The sequence below is a fragment of the Papio anubis genome, chromosome 19 (assembly GCF_008728515.1).
Source record: "Papio anubis isolate 15944 chromosome 19, Panubis1.0, whole genome shotgun sequence".
NCBI lineage: Eukaryota > Metazoa > Chordata > Mammalia > Primates > Cercopithecidae > Papio > Papio anubis.
In genome coordinates, this window is record NC_044994.1 from 16,208,845 (window position 1) to 16,226,632 (window position 17,788).

Sequence of the window (17,788 nt, forward strand, 5' to 3'; positions counted from 1 at the left end):
CGAACTCAGCCTCCTGAGTAGCTGGGACTACAGGCATGTACCACCACGCCTGGCTAATTTTTGTATTTTTAGTAGAGACGAGGTTTCACCATGTTGGTCAGGCTGGTCTTGAACTTCTGACCTTGTGATCTGCCCGCCTCAGCCTCCCAAAGTGCTGGGATTACAGGCGTGAGCCACCGCGCCCGGCCTGCATGTATTTTTAAAGTGTAAATGCTCAGCATACCTTTATCCGATGATAAAATGAAGTAGTTAGATGACTGCACCCTTGTATGATGAAGAAATTTGGATTTAGGAGAAGGTGAGAAGGTGCTGCAGAGGAGGAGATAAAAGAGCAGGTATGCTTTAAAATAAAGAAAGTAACAGACCAAACTTACCCATAAATGTTAAGGGAAGGAGGGAAATAACCCTAACCTACCAAGGCAAAATACTGGCTGTTGAAGTGGTTTTAATAAGAAGTGTGACATTTTTGCAATGAACCAGGCCTTCTTTGTCAGGATGGTATTAATTTCCTGTGTTAAGACATAGGATGTGTGCTGACAGAGTGTCTCAGAAAACGTATCTCCCATTGTTAAATCCCTCTGCACACCAAGACCTTTAGAGACCGTTGCCTTTAATAGGTGTCCAGGATTAGACGATGAATTGAAAAAATGTTTATAGGATAGTTGAGTGGCAGCCGACCCCTGAGGATAGTTTCAGAGTAAGGTTGAAAAACAAGATTCAAACCCGAAATAAATAGTTATGTTTTGTTTGTTTGTTTGTTTTGACAGTCTCGCTCTATCTCCCAGGCTGGAGTGCAGTGGCATGATCTCAGCTCACTGCAACCTCCACCTCCTGGGTTCAAGAGATTCTCGTGCCTCAGCCTCCTAATTAACTGGGTCTACAGGTGCGTGCCACCACACCCAGCTAATTTTTGTATTTTTGGTAGAGACGGGGTTCTGCCATGTTGGCTGGGCTGGTCTTGAACTCCTGGCCTCAACTGATTTGCCCGTCTTGGCCTCCGAAAGTGCTGGGATTAGACTCGTAAGCCACTATGCCCGGCCTCCAAAATAAAACAATTTTGACATGACATTTTCATGACATAAGTTTCAGTATGCTACGTATCCTAAGGAATATTGGGTGGCAGAAATGAAATAAATGTATTAATGAAATGTATTTGTATCCAGGATTTCATGTATCTTCAATAATTTATTTGGCTTTAAATATGTTAAAAGGAGCTTTCAGTATCACTGTTAAATATTGGCAGGTGATATACAAATGCAACCTGGTTTAGCTGCAGTTTGTTGACAACTCAGATGCCACAAGCAGTGTTGCTGTTGGTGACGTGGTTTTCCATAATTATAAACAAATCTTGATAAACTGTGTATTCAAGCAGTATAAGGAATATTTTGTGTTTCTACGTAAATGGAGGTAGATTCTAGAACTAAATAAACAGTTTTTCATCTGTGTGAACTTCCAGGACATGTTCAGAAGTTTTGTGGGACATGAGACAGTGTGCTGGATGATCTCATATGTTGCAGGAAGCCTTGGGTCGTTGGTCTCATTCCACTACAGTCATCATGTCACCCCAAAACGGTCCCACGGGTTTCCAGAATGTCTGCATTGAGAGGCACTGAGCTTGGGACGGGAAGGTTTAGAGCCAGATTTGGTCTCTGTGGCTGAATCCCCCAGCCTGCTTAGAACAGCACAGTAGTGGGGTCTTTCTCCAGACAGAGTGGGGCTGTAGGAAGGGAAGAGGCTGCCCAGGCTGGCACAGCTGTGGCTGAAGGAGAGAGGTGGAGAAGGGAGTGTCTCTGTTGCGTTGGTGACGGCAGGCACCAGGACAGAGGCCAGGTGTAGGGTTCCTTGAGAGGTGAAGAGCCCTTAGTGTTGGGTCCCCTGGGTCACACTGCCCCTAAACACCAGTCACACACAGACTGCTTCTAGGGCCCAAACAGCTCCAGAAAGGTATGTCAGCTCAGGTTTCTCTGTCCCTTGCCATGTGGATGGAGAACTACTGAGATTCTTCCCTTCTTCATACTCCACATGGATCTAGCTTGCAGGACCTGTGTCTTGCCAGCCTCTAGGTGACTTTGTTTTCCTGCCCTGTTCCCACCCAACTCTTCCTAACTTTGAATCTCAAAGTATAAACTGGCCTATATGCTTCCCAGGAAGTGAGCAAGTTTTTTTTTGCACTAAGTAGGTTACGCAAGTTAAACAAACAAAAATTTAGTTAAAAATCAAAGGCTAAATCCCTGTGAATCAGGGCACAGTTGTCTCAAAGTTCCATGGTCTTTAGAAGCATATGGGATGCTTCTAAAATGTGAGGAAATAGGGTCAGATGCTTCATGATTTTCTGTTGAGCTTGTACTTAGAAGTAATTAGGAAAGGAAAGCCACATAATGTAGTATGTTATAGGGCACCTTGATACACAGATAGGCAGAGCTTTCCCTGGTCCTACCCTCAACTATGACGTCAGTTGCATCCCATAATACATGTTAGCTCAGCCTGTTTTACATGCTCAGGTGCACCAGAGTGCTCCTTTTGGGTGGGGCTTTTCCAGGAAGACATGAGTCTGAGCGTAGTGCGCCTCACTCCCAGTGCCTGCAGCTGAGTGTTATAATAGCTGCTCTTTCCACTTTGGCCTTCTTAGCACACAGATTATTGTTTTTTGCTGCCTCCTTATGTCTGCAGCAGCCATCCTTTGGGTTGTACTTCATTAAATTATCACTCCATAAAATAAGCATCAAAGATAAACAGATTTGCAAATATTTGTATCATTCTCTCTCTTGCAAATGGAACTGGTACTATTGGTACTATTCTAACAGGACAGGACAAGAAGAGGGAAATGACATTTTGAATCCAAATTCAAGTTGAATTTGCTAAATGACAGAGAAACAATTAAGAAGCAATCAGCTGGGCACAGTGGCTCACACCTGTGATCCTAGCACTTTGGGAGGTCGAGACAGGCAGGTCACTTGAGGTCAGGAGTTCGAGACCAGCCTGGCCAACATGGTGAAACCGTGTCTCTACTAAAAATACAAAATTAGCCGGGTGTGGTGGTGGGTGCCTGTAATCCCAGCTACTCAGGAGGCTGAGGCAGGGAGAATCACTTGAACCCAGGAGGCAGAGCTTGCAGTGAGCTGAGATCACGCCACTGTGCGAGACTCCGTCTTGAAAGAAAAAAAGCAATAATACTAAACTGAAATTCATGCTGCACGGCCTCTAGGATCGCTTCCAATAGAATGGGTCACTGGCAAGGCTTTGAGTGCTTCCCCTGTTCCCCAATTTTGAATGGTAAATTGCAAAATCTCAAGTTATGTGTTGTCAACTGATATCTGGAACAAGAAAGAACTTGATATCGTTCTGTCTTGCAAATTATGCACACCTGCATCTTTAGTTAGGCCTAAAATAAAGTAGCATGTTGGAATTGATCAGCTGCACACATGTCTCTTGTGATTTTTTTTTTTTTTTTTTTGAGATAGGGCCTCGCTCTGTCATCCAGGCTGCAGTGTAGTGGCATGATCATAGCTCACTATAGCCTTGATCTCTTGGGCTCAAACCATCCTCCCGCCTTAGCCTCCTGAGTAGCTGGGACTACAGGCCTGTACTACCACACCCGGCTAATTTTTTATTTTTTAGTAGACATGAGGTCTTGCTGTGTTGGCCAGGCACTCCTGAGCTCAAGCAGTTTCCTACCTCAGCCTCCCAAAGTGCTGGGATTACAGGGTGAGCCACTGCACCTGGCCTGATGTGACTCTTGACCTATCCAAGGCTATATGGGGGCTGCTTTTCCAGGCCTACAGTTGATGAAGGAATTGGGCTACTGACTTTTCTCCACACTATAGCCAGGTTTGCATCGATTTAGTTGCACAGAAAAGAGTTTTGTTTACATGTGGAATGCCATTTGCCTCAGCTGTCAACCATGTTGCTCCAAATCTATTTTTGGTTATTTCTGTATCGATGATTGGTGAGACACTCATTACTTTGAGTTATCAAAATCACAAATTGAGCTAGGAATTACTCCTCTTGAAATAGCATGGGGGGAAAAAAAGGGGAGGTGAGAAAGGGCCATGGTGTGGGGGAAAAGCCTAAACTACTTATAAACTAGTTAGAAGTTTAGCCAAAGTGGCAGGACCTGCTCTGGTGGAATTCTCAGAGATTCTTGTCTGGAGAAATTACCAATGTAAAAATGACAAGGTGAGAATGCTTCAATGATTTTCTGTGGCCTTTGTGTGACATTTTGGATCTGGGCTGGGCTTATGAGAGAGAGTAGTTGAGGCTAACTTGAAATTGGGATCTTTTCTCCTAATGGAAGAATGTTGAGTTGTAAAACATTCATCAAAGAGCTATTCTACTAAAGTCTAGAAATTTATACTTAAGGAAGCCTGTGAATAGTAATGTAAACCCAAATGAAATTTTCTCGACCTATACTCTACTAAAAACTGAAGAAAAATGTAGATGCCTTAGTGAAAGATGGACATTTTCTATGACATTCCGAGTTGTTTGCTGAGAACTAGTTCACACAAAATGTTATTATGAAGAATGTGTCTAGCTTCCCTTTGAAATGACTTTTAACTGAAAAATAGAGAAGTCTGTAATGTTTTTATTTGTTTATTATTGTTTTTTGAGATGGAGTCTTGCTCTGTCACCCAGGCTGGAGTGCAGTGGTGTGATCTCGCTCACTGCAACCTCTGCTTCCCGGGTTCAAGCAATTATCCTGTTTCAGCCTCCTGAGTATCTGGGACTACAGGCACATGCCACCACGCCTGGCTAACTTTTGTATTTTTAGTAGAGATGGGGTTTCACCATATTGATCAGGCTGGTCTCGAACTCCTGACCTCAGGTGATCCACCCATTTCTGCCTCCCAAAGTGCTGCGATTACAGGCATGGGCCACTGCACCCGTGTGTAATATTTTTAAATGATTTCCTAAAATTAATTAGTGTTTGGGTTGCTTGTATAAATAGGTGTGTGTGGTTTCGTTGTTGTTGTTTTTGTGAGACAGAGTCTCGCTGTGTCGCCCAGGCTGGAGTGCAGTGGTGTGATCTCAGCTCAGTGCAACCTCTGCCTCCTGGGTTCAAGTGATTCTCTTGTCTCAGCCTCCTGAGTAGCTGGGATTACAGGCATGCACCACCACACCTGGCTAAGTTTTGTATTTTTAGTAGAGACGGGGTTTTTCTGTGTTGGACAGGTTGGTCTTGAACTCCTGACCTAGGTAATCCACCCACCTTGGCTTCCTAAAGTGCTGGGATTACAGGCGTGAGCCACTACACCTGGCCATATGTGTTTAATCCTCAAAGCATTCCTGCAATTTGTAGATTATGCCACATATAATAGAGGAATCATATTATAGGTTAAAGCTCTTTGAGAAAATAATGAAAATATCTTTTAAATTTTAATAGTTTGGGGGGAACGGGTAGTGTTTGGTTACATGGATAAGTTATTTAGTGGTGATTTCTGAGATTTTGGTGTACCTGTCACCCAAGCAGTATACACTGTACTCAATGTGTAGTCTTTTATCCATCACCCCCCCCACCCTTCCCCCACTGAGTCCCCAAAGTCGTTCTTATGCCTTTGTGTCCTCATAGCTTAGCTCCCCATATAAGTGAGAACATACGATGTTTGGTTTTCCATTCCTGAGTTACTTCACTTAGAATAATGGTCTCCAGCTGCATTCAGGTTGCTGTGAATGTGATTATTTCATTTCTTTTCATGGCTGAGTAGTAGTTCATGGTATATTTATACCACATTTTCTTTATCCGTTCATTGATTGGTGGAAATTTGGGCTGGTTTTCTATTTTTGCAATTGTGAATTGTGCTGCTATCAACATGCATGTACATGTGTCTTTTTCATATAATGACTTATTTTCCTCTGAGTAAATACCCAGTAGTGGGATTGCTGCATCAAATGGTAGATCTACTTTTAGTTCTTTACTGTTTATAATGAAAATATCTTGATTAATTTTGTTACTTTTAAAATAGTCCTTGTTGAAGGTTAGAAAGTCTTTTTAGTTGAGAAATGTGGTTTGGATGTCCTCTTTGTAAATTGCTTATCAATCTCTCTCCATGTGCCATTAGCATAGAATAGAGATGAATTGCCTATTTATTTGTATGACATAAGGTAGAGAAGGAACTATTGCTGAAGATATTTAATATCTTAGGAAGATATTTAATACACATTAATGATACATTGAGAAAAACTATTTAAAAATTGACTAATCTGAAGAATTGTTTTCAGAACATACCAGTAACTCTTAATGACTATTGAGACTTAGCAATAGATGAATATGAATTAAGCAAAAATAGAGAGGAATCTGAATAAAGTTAGAAGTAGTGCATTCTTGTAATCATAGAAGTCTGTTGATCTTTGCTTAAATGCCTGCACAGGCAAACAACGACAGTGGTTGGGGGTCGAGTGGGTGGGTCATAGCTGCACTGTTCGTGCGTCATTGTGTCATGTGCATTTCATCCTTAATCCTAATTCCCTCAACAGCCCCAAGGATAGGCTTTTTCTTTTTTTCTTTTCTTTTCTTTTTTTTTTTTTGAGACAGAGTCTCGCTCCGTCACCAGGCTGGAGTACAGTGGCGTGATCTCGACACACTGCAACCTCCACCTCCCAGGTTCAAGAGATTCTCCAGCCTCAGCCTCCTGAGTAGCTGGGATGATAGGCACCCACCACCATGCCTGGCTAATTTTTTTTTTTTTTTTTTTTTGTAGTTTTAGTAGAGACAGGGGTTCACCATGTTGGCCAGCCTGGTCTTGAACTCCTGACCTCAGGCGATCTGCCTGCCTCGGCCTCCCACAGTGCTGGGATTATAGACGTGAGCCACTGCGCCCGACTTTTTTTTTTTTTTTTTTTTTTGAGACAGAGTCTTACTCTTGTCCAGGCTAGAGTGCAGTGGTGGCTCGATCTCAGCCCATTGCAGCCTCCAATTCTCGGATTTAAGTGATTCTCATGCCTCAGCCTCCTGAGTAGCTGGGACTACAGGCGTGTACCACCATACCCGGCTACTTTTGTATTTTTTTTTTTTTTTTTTTTAAGTAGAGTCGGAATTTCGTCATGTTGGCCAGGCTGGTCTCGAACTCTTGACTGCAAGTGATCCAGCCGCCTTGGCCTCCCAAAGTGCTGGGATTACAGGCGTGAGCCACTGCGCCCGTCCTCCAAGGGTAAGTCTTTTACCATCACCTTGCACATAAAAAATTAAGGTTTACCAAACCCAAGTGAAAAAGATTGTGAGTGGAAGATCTGCTCCCAGCCCTAGAGTGTATGCTGGTTCCTCCAAAAGAACCTTGTTTTTATGCTGAATAGTATTATGTGGACCTAGCAAGATTGCAGGTCAGTTTTCTAGCCCTGGTCGTCTTCCGGGGCTCTCAGGCTCAGTGGATTGTACCACCTGAAACCTGGTTGTACACACTGGAAGGCTCTTGGCACCTCTGTCTTACTCACCTTTATTGTCTGCCACTTTTGGCTACCAAGTGTCTGTTGAATCCATCCACTTCTCTTCATCTTTACTACTACCGCTTAGTCCAGGCCACCCTCATCTCTCACTTGGACACTTGCACTGGCTCAGCTGGCTTCCTTATATCCTCTCTGCCCTTACTTTACCTCCACCAGAGTGATCTGTCCAACATTCGAGTCTTAATTGCATGACTTGCCACTAAAATCTCTTTTGCAGCCGCTCTGGTAGGCTGAAAAATGGTCCTCCAAAAGGTATCTATGTCCTAATCCCTAGAACTTCTCAGTGCCACCTTATAAGGAAAAGAATAAAAGGTGCCTTGCAGGTGTGATTAAGGATCTTGAGATGGGGGATTATCCTGGATTATGTCGATGGGCCCTAAATGCAATCACATGTATCGTCGTAAGAGGGAGGCAGAAAGAGATTTTATACACACGCAGGAGAAGGCAAAATGGAAACATCAAGAGACAGATTTGAAGACATTGACCGTGAAGATTAGAGCCACAGCTGCCCTAAGCCGGAATGCAGCCACTCACCAGAGGATGGAAGAGGCACGGAACAGACTCACCCCTAGAGCCTCACCAGGGAGTGTGGCCCTGCCGGTACCTCCATTTCAGCCCAGTGACACTGATGTCACACTTCTGGTCTACAGAACTGTAAGAGAATACATTTCTCTTGCTTTTAGCCCCCAGGTTTATGGTAATTTATTCCAACAGCCACAGAAAACTAATTAAGCCTCCCATTGCTTTTAGGATTAGGACCAAAGTCTGTGGCAGGATTTATCTGGTGTAGCTTGGGCCTGCTTGGTTTGCCCCTTGACCATCACTGCCTTATCTCATTTTTTTCGTATAAAGATTGAGTATCCCTTATCCTAAATGCTTGGGACCGGAAGTGTGTTGGATTTCAGATTTTTTTCAGATTTTGGAATATTTGCTTATACATAATGAGATATTTTAGGAATGGGACCCAAGTCTAAACAGAATTCGTTTATGTTTCATATACATTTTTTGCATATAACTTGAAGGTAATTTTGTACAATGTTTTAAATAATTTTCTACATGAAACGAAGTTTTGACTGCATTTTGACTGTGAACGTCACGTGAGATCAGGTGTAGAATTTTTCACTTGGGGCAGCATGCCAGCCCTCAAAAAGTTTCAGATTTTGGAGCATTTTGAGTTTCAGATTTGTGGATTAGGATGCCCAACCTGTATTTTAAAATGATTTTTGTTGTATTATTTCCAGGCCATGACTGTACAAATCCCAGTTAGCTCATGCTATAAAATAGACTCATATTTCCTCCTTTTATACAGTGGTTTGTAGAAAAACAGAAAAGTAAAATAGCTTTAAATTGGCAATGACTTTGGTTTTAACCAGCTTTAGAATCCATATTAACCTTCATTGAAAAGATCAATGCTGGCTGGGTGCAGTGGCTCACACTTGTAGTCCCAGCACTTTGGAAGGCAAAGACGAGTGAGTGGATCACTTGAGACCAGGAGTTTGAGACCAGCCTGGCCAACATGGCGAGAGCCTGTCTCTGCTGAAAATACAAAAATTAGCTGGGCGTGGTGGCACATGCCTGTAATCCCAGCTACTTGGGAGGCTGAGGCATGAGAATTGCTTGAACCTGGGAGGTGGAGGTTGCAGTGAGCCAAGATCACGCCTGGGTACTCTAGCCTGGGCAGCAGTGTGAGACTCTGTCTCAGTCAATCAATCAATCAGTAACCAGTGCTTTCTCCAATTATGCCATTTGGTAGCCTTGTCTTCCAAGCTGTGTTCTTTCCTTACTCTCTGACCTGTAGTTACCATGATCTTTCAGATTCTTGACTTTGCTTTGCTTCCTCCTGACACAGGGTTTTCATTGCATGTGGAATCTCTCCTCCAAGCTGACTCAGTTTCTACTTATCCTTCAACCTCAACTCCACCTTCCCTTCCTGGAGAGGCTTTCCCTGGTCTTCCAGCCTCATTTGTTTGCTATGCATTCTATAAGAATCAGGTTCCTTTCCTCTGGGTTCTTACCTTAGTTTGTAAACATTCACAGATAGCCCTGGCCTTACTTGGTTCTAATATGCACAGATTCCAGTTTCCAGAGTTAAGTAACACCAGTTCCCCAGTAACACAGTTCAATTTTCAGTTACTACTGTGTATGAGCTCTTCAGGCCACAAATCATTATGTATATAACAGGTGCACATCATGATCAGTAGCCAATCGTGTGACTTCTTTCAGAGTCTGTCTGTGACTGGTCATTGCACCTCTGTTATTCAGTTCACAGACAGCAAAGAGTGTCCTTGTGTTGCTTCCTTCATTCCTAGTGATAGACCCGCTGACATTTTACTCAGAGGGATAATTGAAAGAGGACTTTGGCCAACAAAGATGAACATGCAGCAAAGAAAAAAGTGGTAACACTGGAAGTGAAATGGAATGAAATCTAAATGGAAGGAATAGCTGACACTTCCCCTATTTGAGGGACTCTGGATGTGCAACCACAGGCACTTAGTGAAGGGGAGTTTATTAGACATAAAGGAGGAAAGTGGTTGTAAGAAAAAAGATGCAGATGTCCCAGAGGAGGTGACACTGGCCAAGAAAAACTTCACTTCAAAGAACTCTTGGAAAGATCCACAACATTGAAAGCAGAAAGGCTAAACTGAAGCTGATTCAAACTTCATAAGGAGTATCACAGTTCGAAGTATGACAGAGATGCGTACTTTCCATCATACATTATCTTATAAGAAGAGGGCGCGCCCTGCTCAAAATCCTCTTGATGAGTTTCTTACAAAGAAGGAAATCCCTTTAATGTTCAATGTTTCTAATGTTTTAAATAAGAGCTTATAAAATAAATGTTTTGCTAACTTTTTCATTTCCCTAATGTTTATAAATGGTAGAGTTTTTAAATGCTTTTTAAATTATTTTTTCAATTGTAAAATATGCACCAGGTAATATTCACCATTTTATTCATTTTTAGATATACGGTACAGTGGCATTAGTGGCATTAAGTACAATCATCACCAGCATCCATCTCCAGAACTGTTTTGTCTTTCCGAGTGGAAACTTTGTACCCATTAAACCATCCTTTCCCATTTCTCCCTAGCCCCAGCAACTGCCCTTCTGCTTTCTGTCTCTATGAGTTTGTCTATGATAGGTATCTCTTATGAGTGGAATCATACAGTATTTGTCTTTTTGGGATTGGCTTATTTCACTTTGCATAATGTTCATGAGGTTCATTTATGTTATAGCGTCTGTCAGAATTCTCTTTCTTTTTAAGGCTAAATAATATTCCGTTGTTTGTCTGTGCCACATTTTGTGTATCCATTCATCCATTAACGGACGCTTGGATTGCTTCCACCTTTTGGCTATTGTGAACAATGCTTCCGTGAACATGGATGTCCAAATATCTGAGCTCCTGCTTTCAGTTTTCTCGGGTATATACCCAGAAGTGGAATTACTGGATCATATGGTAATTCTAGTTTTAATTTTCTTTCTTTCTTTTTTTTTTTTTTTAAGAGACAGAATCTTGCTCTCTTGCCTAGGCTGGAGTATAATGGTGTGATCAGAGATCACTGTAACCTTAAACTTGTTGGTTCAAGTGATCCTCTTGCCTCAGCCTCCCAAGTAACTAGGGCTACATGCACGTGCCATCACGCCTGGCTAATTTTATTTTTTTGTGGAGCTGCAGTCTCGCTGTGTTGCCTGGTCTGGCCCGTTAATTACTGGATTCAAGGGATCCTCTCACCTTGGCCTCCCAAAACACTGGGATTCCAAATGTGAGCCACTGTGCCCAGTCCTATTTTTAATTTTTTGAGGAACTACTATACTATTTTCCACAGTGATTTTACCATTTTACATTCCCATCAGTGGTACACAAGAGTTCCAGTTTTTCTACATCCTTGCCAAAAATTTTCTTGATTTGTTTTGAATATTAGCCATCCTGATAGGTGTGAGGTGGTATCTGACTTACATTTCCCCAGTAATTAGTGATATTGAGCATCTGTTCATGCACTTGTTGGTGATTTGTATATATTCTTTGGAGAAATGTTTATTCAAGTCATTTGCCCATTTTTTAATTGGGTTGTTTGGTTTTTGTGTTGTTGAGTTTTAAGAGTTCTTTATGTATTCTGGATATGAACTCCTTATCTAATGTATAATTTTCAGATATTTCCCCCCATTACATGGATTGCCTTTTCACTCTGTTGTTAGTGTCCTTTGATGCAGAAAAGATTTTAATTTTGATATAGACCATGTATCTGTGTTTTCTGTTTTTGTGTGTGTCTTTGCTATCACGTCTGAGAAACCATTGCCAAATCCAGTGTCATGAAGCCTTTTCTCTGTTTTCTAATAAGAGTTTTATGATTTTAACTGTAATGCGTAGGTCTTCGATCCATTTTGACTTAATATTTTGTATGGTATAAAGTAAGGGTCAACTTCATTCATTTGAATGTGGGTATCCAGTTTTCCCAGCACTGTTTGTTGAAAAGATTGCCCTTCATGCGTGAAGGTTTATTTCTAGGCTGTCTATTCTTTTCCATTGGTTTATATGTCAGGGTTTCTGCTGGTACAACACTGTTTTAATACTGTAGCTGTGTAATAAGTTTTGAAATCAGGAAGTGTGAGATCTTCCAGTTTGTTCTTTTTCAAGATATTTTGGCTATTTGGGGTCCCTTGAGATTCCGTATGAATTTTAACATGGAGTTTTCTATTTCTACATAAAAGACATTGTTGGTATTTTGATAGGGATTACATTGAATCTAGAGATGACTCGAGTAGTATTAGCTAGTATTAAGTCTCCCAATCCATGAACATGGGACATATTTCCATTTATTGATCTCATCTTTAATTTCTTTCAGCACTGCTTTATAGTTTTCAGTGTATAAGTCTTTCACCTCCCTGGTTAAGCTTATTCCTACATATTTTATTCTTTTTGATGCTACTGTAAATGAAACTTTCTTAATGTTTTGAATTATTCATTGTTAGTGTATAGAAATACAACTGATTTTTATGTGTTGATTTCATATCTTGCAACTTTGCTGAATTTGTTTCTTTTAACCATTTCTTGTAGAATTTTTAGGGGATATTTTTGTTTTCTTGAGACAGGATCTCACTTTGTTGCCCAGGCTAGAGTGCAGTGGTGTGATCACAGTCTACTGCAGTCTTGATCTCCCCAGGCTCAGGTGATTGTCCTACCTCAGCCTCCTGAGTAGCTGGAGCTACAGGTGTATGCCACTACACTTGGCTAATTTTTGTATATTTTTGTAGAGATGGGGTCTTGCCGTGTTGCCCAGGCTGGTCTTGAACTCCTGGGCTAAAGCAATCTGTCTGCCTTAGCCTCCCAAAGTGCTGGGATTACAGACGTGAGCCACCATGCCTGGCTATTTTTAGGGTTTCTTACATCTAAGTTCACGTCATCTGTAAACAGAGATAATTTTACTGTTTTTCTTTCCAATTTGGATGCTTTTTATTTCTTTTCCTTTACTAATTGCTCTGGCTAGGACTATGGTGAATAGCAATGGCAAAAGTGGGCGTTTTTGTCTTGTTCCTGATCTTAGTCTTTTACTATTTGGTCTTTTACTATTGAATATGATGTTAGCTGTGAGTTTAATGTTTTGATGAAGTTTTAAAAAGATCATAGGGCACTTGTGATTTTTCCCATTTATTGTTGAGATCAGTTTGTATGGTTTCAGCTTGTATGGTCCTTTTTAGGATCTTACTCTACTGTATAAAGTGAGTACTGCCTGTATTCCTTAAGATAATACTTCCCCCAGCTGGACTGTGTTCCTTGAGATTAAGAATTTTGTCTGTTTTGCTCACTGCTGTATCCCTAATGTCTGGCATGTAGTTGGTACTTAGTCAGTGATGTATGAATGATTCTTACTTTAAACATGAGATTTTCTGGGTTCCCACCATTTGTGCCATTTATCCCCCATTCTCCAAATCTGTGGATTCCTTGTGATAGGACGTTTGTCTGGCGTATTAGAGAGTAGTGTTGCAGAGTCTCAGGTAGTCCGTCTCACCAGGAGGATAGGGTAAGACTCCAAATTGATATCTCTCACTTATTTTAAGGCTTGCATATATTAGACATTCTGTGTTGTATTAACTGGTTACTACAACACTTTGGTATTATCAATTTAGCATTTAGACGTGGAACATGGTTCCTTTGGAAATGCAAAATTCAGTACAAATGGAAGGTGGTGGTAAAGTGTAGTTAGTGGCAGGGTTGCTGTTGTGAACTCGGGTTCTTCAAGGAACTCACAAGGAGACTGTGGCATTTTACATTGGTGTATGGCTGCGAAAGGCAGGTACCATGGATCAGGTCAGGAGAAAAGACCTTTTAGCTCTTTTCATTCTTCAGGTGACATGTTTCTTCAGAGGCTTCCCTACAGGTGAGGCCTCAGCCTGGGGTCAGTGAAAATCCAACCCCCAAATCAGCACTTGCTATGCTGCACATCCATATGCCCTGAGTTGTCAGATACGTGTCTGGTGGCACTGTTTATCTCTTATAATTCAGAACCAAATTCTGCGGAGGGTAATGTTTGTTTAAAGTTGAGTCCTCTTTATTTTCATATATAAGCTAAACATTAATTAAGTGCCGACTGTGTTTAAATTATCATGGTAGGTTCTGAGAGGAGACAAAGATGAGTAAGATCCACTCTCTGTCCTCAAAGAAGTGCCTGTCTAATGAGGACAATCTACACAGCATGTAATTTATTTTTATTTTTATTTGTCTTGAGACAGAATCTCACTCAGTCACCCAGGCTGGAGTGCAGTGGTACAATCACGGCTCACTGCAGCCTCGAACTCCCAGGCTCAGGCGATCCTCCTACCTCAGCCTCCCGAGTAGGTGGGACCACAGGCATGCACCACCATGCCCGGCTAATTTTTGTAGTTTTTGTAGAGATGGAGACTCATCACATTGTCCTGGCTTGTCTTGAACTGCTGGGCTCAAGCAATCCGCCCGCCTTGGCCTGCCAAAGTGCTGGGATTATAGACATGAACCACCTGTAATCCCAGGTGGTTCCACCTGGGATTGGTCCACTTGGGCTTATTGGTCCACTTGGGCTGCCATAACAAGACACCAAAGACTGGGTGGCTTAAGGAACAGAAATGCATTTTCTCACAGTTGTAGAGTCTGGGAGTTTGAGACCAGGGAGCCAGCATGGTTGAGATCTGGTGAGGGCTGGCTCTCTTCCTGGCTTGTGGATAGCTGCTTTCTGGCCATGTTCTCACATGGTCTTTTCTCTGAGTGTGAGGGGCACATGTGGGAGAGTGAGATCTCTTTCTTCCCTTTCTTATAACGCCACCAACCCTCTTGGATTAGGATCCCATCCTTATGACCTCATTTAAACTCAGTTACCTCCTAAAAGCCCTGTATCCAGATATAGTCAAATTAGGGGTTAAGGTTTCAACATAGGACTTTTTGGGGGACACAGTTCAGACCATAGCAACAGAGATACATGGCACTTACTTAGGACCCCCAGGGTGCCAGGTGCTGTGCTGGCATCCTCATTCAGTCCCCCCATGCACCTGTAAGAAAGGTACTATCATTTCCCCCTACTTTAGAGATGATGAAACTGCAACTCAAAAGAATTACTTTTCAAGGATACTTCACTTAGCAGAGCCAGGACTTACCAGGGCTTTGGGAATTGAGGGAGTGTCAGAGGAGGTTCCTTGAGGATGAGCAGGGAAGTCTCCCAGGGTACTGGGGTGGAGCCAGCATCCTCAGACTAGGCATGTGTTATATTCAGGGTCAAGCTGTTCTGTGGCTGCACAAAGAGATGTGTATTCAGAGGAATGATGGAGGTGGACGCACATGATAGGTGGGTCTGTGTTCTATGTAGAACCATGGATTTTACCCCTTTCCACTTGGGTGATAAGGAGCCATTGGTAGGCTTTTGTTTTGTTTTGTTTGTGGGGATAGGGTCTTGCTGTGTTGCCCAGGTTGGTCTCAAACTCCTGGCCTCAAGCGATCCTCTTGCCTTGGTCCCAAACTCCTGGCCTCAAGCGATCCTCTTGCCTTGGTCCCAAACTCCTGGCCTCAAGCGATCCTCTTGCCTTGGCCTCCCAAAGTGCTAGGATTATAGGTGTGAGCTGCTATGCCTGGCACCATTGGTGGTTTTTAAGCAGAGGAGTGACATGGATTTGTGTTTTAGAAAACGAATTCTGGGAACACTGTACACAGTAAGTCTGGAGGAAAGAAACCAAGTTAGGGAGCGATTGTCATAGCTCACATAGGGGCTGGGGAGAGCAGGGGAAATACATGTGAAATGTTACAGGAGGTGGATTCGGCAGAACTCCTGTTTGGTTTCAATTTGAGTTTTGGTTGTGGTTGGGAGGAAGAAGGAGGAATTGAGGATGTTTGGGGTCACTCGTTGGATGGTGCGGCCATTCAGAGCAAGAGAGAGAATACAGGAAGAGGAGCAAATCTGAAGGATTAAGCAATGTTATAATTTCTTTACCAATTTGTCACCAATTGGGAAATGTTACACCAATTATTTTAACTCTCTTGGGAAAGAAATGTATGTAGTACTGAATGAAAATGGACTTGAAGTAACTGGAGGCCTCTTGATTGGGACCATGATTGGGACCACTAGTGATGATTTATTATAATTTAAGAAGTCAGTTAAAGCAGGGGATTCTAAAATGAATTAATATCAAATAAACATTTTATTACTTTTGATGTGGGGCTGGGGCTTTTACTTTGTGAGTTTGGTGATGGATTTTTAATTTGACTTTCTTGCATAAGCCACATCTATAATACATTCCTGTGTCTTTCAGTATTGGGATCACTAAAGTGGAATAAGAGGTAAAAATAATTTGTGAAGCAATATTGGGTAAATGCCCTTTAGTTTTACAAGCCTTTTCCACTTATCTTGCTTTCACCTAACCCTAACGTAACTTTTAAAGTCATCTGCCACTTTCAAATCTTTTCAAAGCATTTATTTTTATAAATGTCATGTTTTTTCACACCCTTATTTCATGTAGTTACATAATAAACAATGAATTATGTAGTTGTCATTTAACAAGGCTCCATATATTTTTATATAACAGTTGGACAATAGGATAATCACATTTGGAAATAATCAGTAGAGACTCTCAGTAAGCATACAGCTTAACTAGTAAAGAAAAAAGCGCACTAGCTTGAGTATTCAATAGGTGAAGGGCATCTAGCTCTCTCTCTGTCTCTCTCTCTCTCTCTGACATTAGTTAATCCAGATATTTAGGTGAGTGGAGATTGGTTAAGTGAGTTTCCACTGTGTGTTACTTTTTGTGTGCATGTGTGTATATAACACAAGGGCCAGTGTAGACATCAGTGTGAAATGGTGGTACTATATTTTTGGAGGGCTACATTATAAATTACTGATTATTTCTAGAACAGTTACAAACAGGAAATATAGATTGTAGGAGGGATTATGCAATGATAGTTTAAAATGAAAGTGGTGTTAGTGGAATTTTGCTTTAGCTACAGTAGTGAAACAAAGTGGATTGAGTTCAGGGAAAAAAGTAGGGGATCTGAGGGTCTATTGGATTACTAGAGAGAGATGAATGGAAGTATTTCCTTCTGAAAATCAGATTTACATGTCATTTCATAATTCATGCCTGCATAGACCCCTAATGCCATCAGTTAAAATTATCATTGCTTGAAAGTGAGCCCACCTACTTTCTGGCCATGCTAAAAGCACAGCTGATTATAGCATCTAAAACAGCTTGCACATACAGTCCATTATAGTAGGAACTCAGTTATTTTCCCTTGATGATTAGCATTGATTTGCTAGCACAGGAAGATAAAGCTGGAGGCTTTTGAGAACTCTGGGCTCCACCATGTAGCAAGCCTGTGTCTGATGGAGCTCTGGTGGATGGGTGGGTAGTGGAGAAAGCACTAGCCAATAGTCCAGTGGCGTGTTAACCATGTAAGAGAAGGGCCAAGAGTGTCATTTGCCACCTTAAGAGACCAAGCAAATTATTATAGAATGCAACAGGTTCCCTGGTTCATGGTCCTTCAGGAATATTGGCCTGTGTCATTAGGTTAGGAATAGCTAGTAATCATGAAATATTTTAGGGACCTCTCTCCTCTTATCTGTTTCCCTGATTTGCTTTAGTTATTTTAATAATGGAGAGAAATTGAGCCTCTTAATACTTTTAATGGGTGTATTATATTACTTTTTCTTTTAACAATTTAAATTAGTTTAAATATACAAAAGTGCAGCATATTATAAACAAATATAGATGTCCTTTGTATTCAGAATTATGTTTTGAAAAATGTTAACATTTGTAAACATTTGCCATAATCTCCTCTGATATCTTTAGAGGAGTAAGACATTACAGATACTTCCCTTTCAGCCCGGCATGATTGCATTTTTCCTCT

At 41.6% G+C, this 17,788-nt stretch overlaps 1 protein-coding gene and 1 long non-coding RNA gene across 3 annotated transcripts in view; one reads left to right on the top strand and one right to left on the bottom strand.

Annotated features, from left to right (window-relative positions):
* Positions 1-17,788, top strand: part of TTC39C (tetratricopeptide repeat domain 39C) — a 120,191-nt gene that overhangs the window by 9,387 nt on the left and 93,016 nt on the right. The gene's annotated exons all lie outside the window — the stretch shown is intronic.
* Positions 1-17,788, bottom strand: part of LOC103879625 — an 80,987-nt gene that overhangs the window by 3,767 nt on the left and 59,432 nt on the right. The window contains exon 4 of the long non-coding RNA XR_001897273.3: positions 224-309. This is a non-coding gene — a long non-coding RNA (uncharacterized LOC103879625). The remainder of the gene's footprint in view (positions 1-223; positions 310-17,788) is intronic.